Below are 6651 nucleotides of genomic sequence, written 5' to 3' on the forward strand. Positions count from 1 at the left end.
TATGCAATTGACACTTAAACTGTTCATCTAAAACAACATTGATCACCACAATAATTTTCATCATTCATATGGAGTGTAAGTGTGTGCATTAAGCTAAATATCAGACAAAGAGTAAAGTCTGATTCACTTCAGTACATCTTAGAAATAAGGCATAACTAAGAACTTTGTTCGAAATTTGTCATTAGTCTGAAGTCTACTATAGAATGAGTTCATGCATGAGTCCACCTCAACTATTTTGTGCTCATTTTATGCATCTTTTGAAATTCCTTTTTACAGTGGCTTCTCAGTATAAGTGAGTCACGACTGCTTATCAGAATTTATGCTATTATCAGAGTATTTCTCCAGTAATCAGAGAATGTGAAAAGTCACCAAGAAAATTTTATTTTGCTTTTCTAATGCATATTACTTAATATCAGCAATGCACTTGGTTCTTCCCTTCCACATACATTTTTCTCTAGATCTCAAAGGAGTACCTGATATTTATTTCTTTTTTTTTCTTCTTCTTTTGATAAGTGAGGCTTATCAGCATTTAGTACACCCATAAGATTTACAAACATCAGAACTTAACAGATAAGAAGCATCATTCTAGTTTTTGACTTAGTAATAAGATACACAAAGTAAACCTAACCAAGCTCAATATCAGAATTTGCTTGTGTCAAAAGATTTCCACATAAACAATTACTTCAAACATGGGATCTTTAGTATATTAAAGACTACTAGGTCAGCATCTAGCACAGTTATCCTTATTGGATTGAATAGTTACAGAAACATTCATATCACTATCAGAGTTTAGAAATTCACATCAGACAACAATCAGCACTTAGGTAAATTTCAGTTTAAGCACAGATTACATAAAGAGAGTAATATCCGTAAATACTGATCATAAAGTCTGATGTATCAGAACATAAACTAAACAGATTTAGAGAAAGAACCTGAAACCATTCCAAGTTCATTTACCAATCTTGTAAAAGTAGCTTCATATAGTGGTTTTGTGAAGATATGTAACACCCCCAGATCCGGGGTCAGGGATCCGGGTCGTCACGGTCTTTCTTTCCACAATATCACTTCACTTAATTAATAATAAATAACCTTATGTTGTGACCCCACACTAACACACACCACAACCCGTTATAGTCTCAGAGATGAAATTGAAATAAGTACAAGTCCTTGAATCCACAATTAAAAGTTATTACAACCCAAAATGATTACTTGATAAATTTACAGTTAATTTCCATTATCTGCCATAAGTTATAATTATACATAATTTGATTCTCAAAAGTAGAATGCCTGATCTACCAATAGATCTACCTCTGCACCTATAGCAGCTACAACATCAACGGGAAGACGCGGGACGCTTCCCACGCGCTTGCGCTGGGTCTGCTGGAGTCTGGCCATCTTTCCAGACTGTTGTTGTGTGATGAAGAAATAAAGCAAGAGTGAGCCTTACAGCTCGCAAGATAATATATAGTGATAACAATAATACAAGTATCTAAATGGATACCTACTAAAATCTTTTATCATGTGTAAGATAATTACTTACTAGATATAAGTAAAAACAAGGGATGAAGTTACCAATACTTCACTATACTTATATCAATTATAAAGTTACTTGAACTACCACTATTCAAAGTATAACGAGCTTTCAACAGTTCATCACATAGATGAGACTACAAGACAGATTTGAATAGATTAAATCTTTGAAGTAGTATTGAAGGAAATGAAGTTATGATATACTTCATTAAGTTCCGATATATATATCCACATATACATCTTCTTTATACAGTCCCTGAAAACCTCTGTCATGTAAAGTATGAACAGAGTTTGTAACATCCAATGAATTTTTGGAAGGGAAAAAGAATTGTGGCATAAACCCGATATCTTGCTGATCAGGCAAAGATACCAATAAGTAACCTTTTCTACTAGTAGATGGACGAATTCCCCACAGGTCATCACCCTGGTCGTAATAGGACCTTATGCTGGACTGCCACTCAGCCACTTATGCATTTGATGGACTCCCACTGAGCCACTTACACTATCATGGACGCCCACTGAGCCCATGTTGCTTATGCCGACTCGATAGATGGACTTACTTCCCGAACGTGGGTAAGTAATCAATTCATTTACCAAAACTGCAACCTTGTTGCGAATATAAAATACACCATAGAGCCGGATCCCTCAGGTTTTTGAGCGAGTATTTAAATCTCCTTTTTAAAAGGAAGATCTTAAATATAAAAATGAGTTTTGGGATCCGCTCTAACTTTTAAAAATCATTTTGAAGACTCGAAAACACTTTAAAGAGTGTTTGGAGTAATGCTGATTTAATAAAGTAAATCAGTCCCAATATATTAGAAAATATCTGAATATTATTATTCAAATAATATTCCCATAAAGAATAATCTTTATACAAATAATTGAAGTAGAAGTTGTAAGACTTATACTTGAAATGAGTATTAAATAACCAAAGATATACTTATACGAAAGTACTATCTTTATTTGAATAATCAAAAATAAGTTTGATTATCGACACCTTATTCTTTAATAAAATAAGGAATATAAGTCAACAATAATCGGAGTCATAGATCCTCAAATGAATATTTAAATAATATTCATTAAATAATATAAACTGAGTCATAAGCCCTCGAATGAATATTCAAATAATATTCAATAAATAATATAAAGGAGTCATAAGTCCTCGGATGAATATTCGAATAATATTCAATAAATAATATAAAGGATTCATAAGTCCTCGGATGAATATTCGTAATAATATTCCATAATAAAATAAAGGAGTCATAAGTCCTCGGATGAATATTCGAAATAATATTCAATAATAAAATAAAGTTATCGAATAAACTTTATTCGATTAATAGTTTTGAAAATTATAACCATATATATATATATATAAATATATATATATAAAATCTACTCGGGAGCCTCGACTCCCGGTTTTAGAAAATGTTTTCACCTTTGGGTCCCTATACTAAGGGTATATGCAAATTACTGCTATTCTCTAGCATAGGTATTATCAACTGAACCAACATATATATATGGCAAGAATACGAAACAGGCATGCATATATATACCATATCAGCATGCTTCAATATTTCGCAACATTTGCTAATTAACCAACATGCATCTATCACAAGATAATGCATATACATATATACATCACAACAACAGTATAACGGGTAGAAAACTTGCCTGAGCGACTGAGGGTCACGAATGGCTCGGGACGAGTCTGGTAACTTATAAACAACAAGTAAGTTGGAATTAAACCAAAGTCACTTGTAATTCTATACTCTAACCAAATTAGACTCTAACGCTCGCTTTGCGCTTACTGATTCTCTTAAGTCACTCGAGTACCCTCGGCTCCACCATTTTTAATAAATTAACCATTATGAGTTTAAGGCGATTCCTTCGCGAGTGTCTTACCAACTTGCTAACACTCTTACCATAATTGTTTCATACACTAATTAACCCTTTTTGGTCTTTAACCTATGTTTCAAAGTAAGGCGAGGGGAAAAGTTTCGTTCGCGAAACGCCGTTACTTGAAACGGTCGTTTCTCCTAAACCGTACATCGGAATCAAATGAACTACATATCAAAACGAAGCCCGTAACATGAACTATCTAAACATGGTAATGGTCATAATCTAGCAGGGAGTTCTTGGGTCCAAATGTTATGAACAAAAGCAGTCTAAAGTAAATCGGACATTACGACGGCTATGTTTATGCGATTTCCCAATTTTTAAACCATTCAAAAACCATCACAATTCAACCTCAATCCATTCATACAACCAAAGTCCATCCTTATCACATCATAACAGCCCCAATCAATTCAATATTAACATTTATACTTATGCTTAAGCTTGAGTTTAACTATACTTAAGTTCTTTTAACCAAAACAACAAGATTCACCATTCCATTTCACTACCACTCCAACCCAAACTCTAAACCACAAGCATTAAGCTACTATATCACCATAACAATCAAAATCATCTTATTATACAAAGGAATCTAGGGTTTGGAGATGATATACCTTCCTTGAATGGGGGAGTAGCTAGGAAGCCTTAAGAAGCCTTGAGAAGTCTTAGGGATGCTTGGATCTTAAAGGAAAACAAGAAAAATTCAAGTTAAAAACTTTGAAATCACTATTCATTGTCTTCTTCATTGATTTATTGAAGAAGATTGAGAATGAATGGGGTGCTTAAACTCATAATATAGCCATAACTATGCATAAGGATGACTGGGGAATTATCTTACCAATTTAGGAAGCCTTGATCTTGAGTTTTGAATTTCTTTCTCTTTGAAATGGTAAAAAGCCGAGAGCATGAAGAAAATAAAATGCCTTGTGTTCTTGTTTTGATGAAAAATGAATGTTTGGCTTGGTTGGTTGAATATTTGATTTGTTTTTGGTTAATTACCAATTTAACCTTGATTTTGTGTGGTTAATATTCCACCACATTTCCTTCCTTCCCATGTCATGCTTATGTCATGCTATGATGTCATATTTCCCTTTCTGTCCTCTTCTCATTGGTTGGGTGACCTCATCCCCACTAATCTCTTTGATTAACTTCCTAATTGTTTGCCTAATGACCGCTGATCTGTTATACGGTTCGCTTAACTTTCGTTTTCGTTTATCGTTTGAGGGATCATACCCGGGATCTTATTACTTAGGTTCCCTTAACCTTTCTCAATATATATATTCCTTTTATGATCCTCTCTTATAATCCTTTAATTTAAATCTTTTTATCATGTTACCTTATACTCAATTCTTTCCGTATCTAGTGGATTTCCGGGAAAAATCAAAGTGTTCGGAATTGGATTCTGACGATCTTTACATACACTTATATACCATATAGAGTACTAATAAAATCTCAGAATATCCATAACAGAACCCCTATATAGTGTGGCATGAAAAGTTTTCTCATTCAGCTAAAACACTATTCATAAGGGTTACAAAAAGTTGAAAATTTTGGGGGTTATTACAGTCTCCCCTCCTTAAAAGGATTCGTCCCGGAATCAAATAGAAAATAAATGGGGTACTTTTCTAGCATTGCGCTCTCTAGTTCCCAAGTTGATTCTTCCACATTATGATTCTGCCATAGTACTCTGACTAGCTTGATCACTTTGTTCCGAAGCACCTGCTCCTTCTTATCTATAATCCTTACTGGCTTCTCCACGTAAGTCAGATCTGGTTGCATATCCACCTGCTCGTACTCCACTATGTGTCTGGCATCCCGATGATACTTCCTTAGTATTGACACATGGAACACATTATGAACTTGTTGCAAGTTAGGGGGTAAGGCTAGCTCGTAAGCTAACTTTCCAATCCGTCTTAATATCTCAAAAGGTCCAATGTATCTTGGGCTTAGTTTTGCTTTCTTTCCGAACCTCATTAATCCCTTCCAAGGGATACATTCAGCAGTACTAAGTCCCCTACTTCATATTCCTTGTCCTTTCGGCTAGGTCTGCATATTTTTCTGTCTGTCTTGGGCTGCTACAAGTCGCCCTCTGATAAGATCCACTATATCTTTGGTCCTTTGGACCACTTCGGGTCCGAGCATCTTCCGCTCCCCCACTTCATCCCAGTATAAGGGAGATCGACACCTTCTTCCGTACAGGGCCTCATAAGGCGGCATTCCGATGCTAGCATGAAAGCTATTGTTATAAGAAAACTCGATCAACGGCAAGTGGTCATCCCAACTTCCTTTAAGGTCTATTGCACAGACTCTCAACATATCCTCTAGTGTCTGGATGGTCCTTTCACTCTGCCCATCCGTCTGGGGATGGTACGCGGTACTCATATTTAACTTGGTCCCCGCACATTCCTGAAAGCTCCTCCAAAATCTGGAGTTGAACCTGGGGTCTCGGTCTGAGACAATGGACGCTGGGACTCCATGTCGCGTCACTATTTCCTTAAGGTAAATGTCCACCAGTCTATCGACTGTGTATCTCTCATTGATAGGAATGAAATGAGCTGACTTTGTCAGTCGGTCTATAATTACCCATATGGCATCATGATTGGCTTTCGTCCTTGGCAAGCCTACAACAAAATCCATCGCTATTGTTCCCATTTCCATTCGGGAATCTCCAGGGGTCGTAAAAGTCCACTGGGTCTCTGGTGCTCTACCTTTACTCTTTGGCAAGTCAAACATTTGCTCACCCATTCTGCTACATCCCTCTTCATGTTGGGCCACCAGTAATATTCCTTCAAATCCCTATACATCTTGGTACTTCCCGGGTGAATGGAATACCTTGAACTATGGCTTTCTCCCCCTTTTGGCATCATCAGGTAATAGGAGAGAGACAAGAAATTCCACGGAGTTTTGGATTTCATTGAGTTGATCTTGTTGAGCAGCTTGATTCTTCAAAATATCAGATATTTGAGCTTGCTGCTTTTCTTGAGTCTTTTCTATATACCCAATGCGGTCAAAGGCTGGCATAAAAAACCTATTCTTTTCCAATTTGACATTCATGTCTTGCTGAATTAGGGTTTCTTGAATTTCGTTCACCTTAGCTTGAGTTATTGAGTGTTGACCTTGAAGGGCCTTGTACTCAATGCAGTAACTCTGAGTTATGCTTTGAAATCATCATTCATAAACATCTCATCAGCCAGGTGCTCAACAAGAATATTGCAAGGAAACAAAATC

This window comes from Apium graveolens, chromosome 5 (genome assembly GCF_009905375.1).
Source record: "Apium graveolens cultivar Ventura chromosome 5, ASM990537v1, whole genome shotgun sequence".
Taxonomy (NCBI): Eukaryota; Viridiplantae; Streptophyta; class Magnoliopsida; order Apiales; family Apiaceae; genus Apium; species Apium graveolens.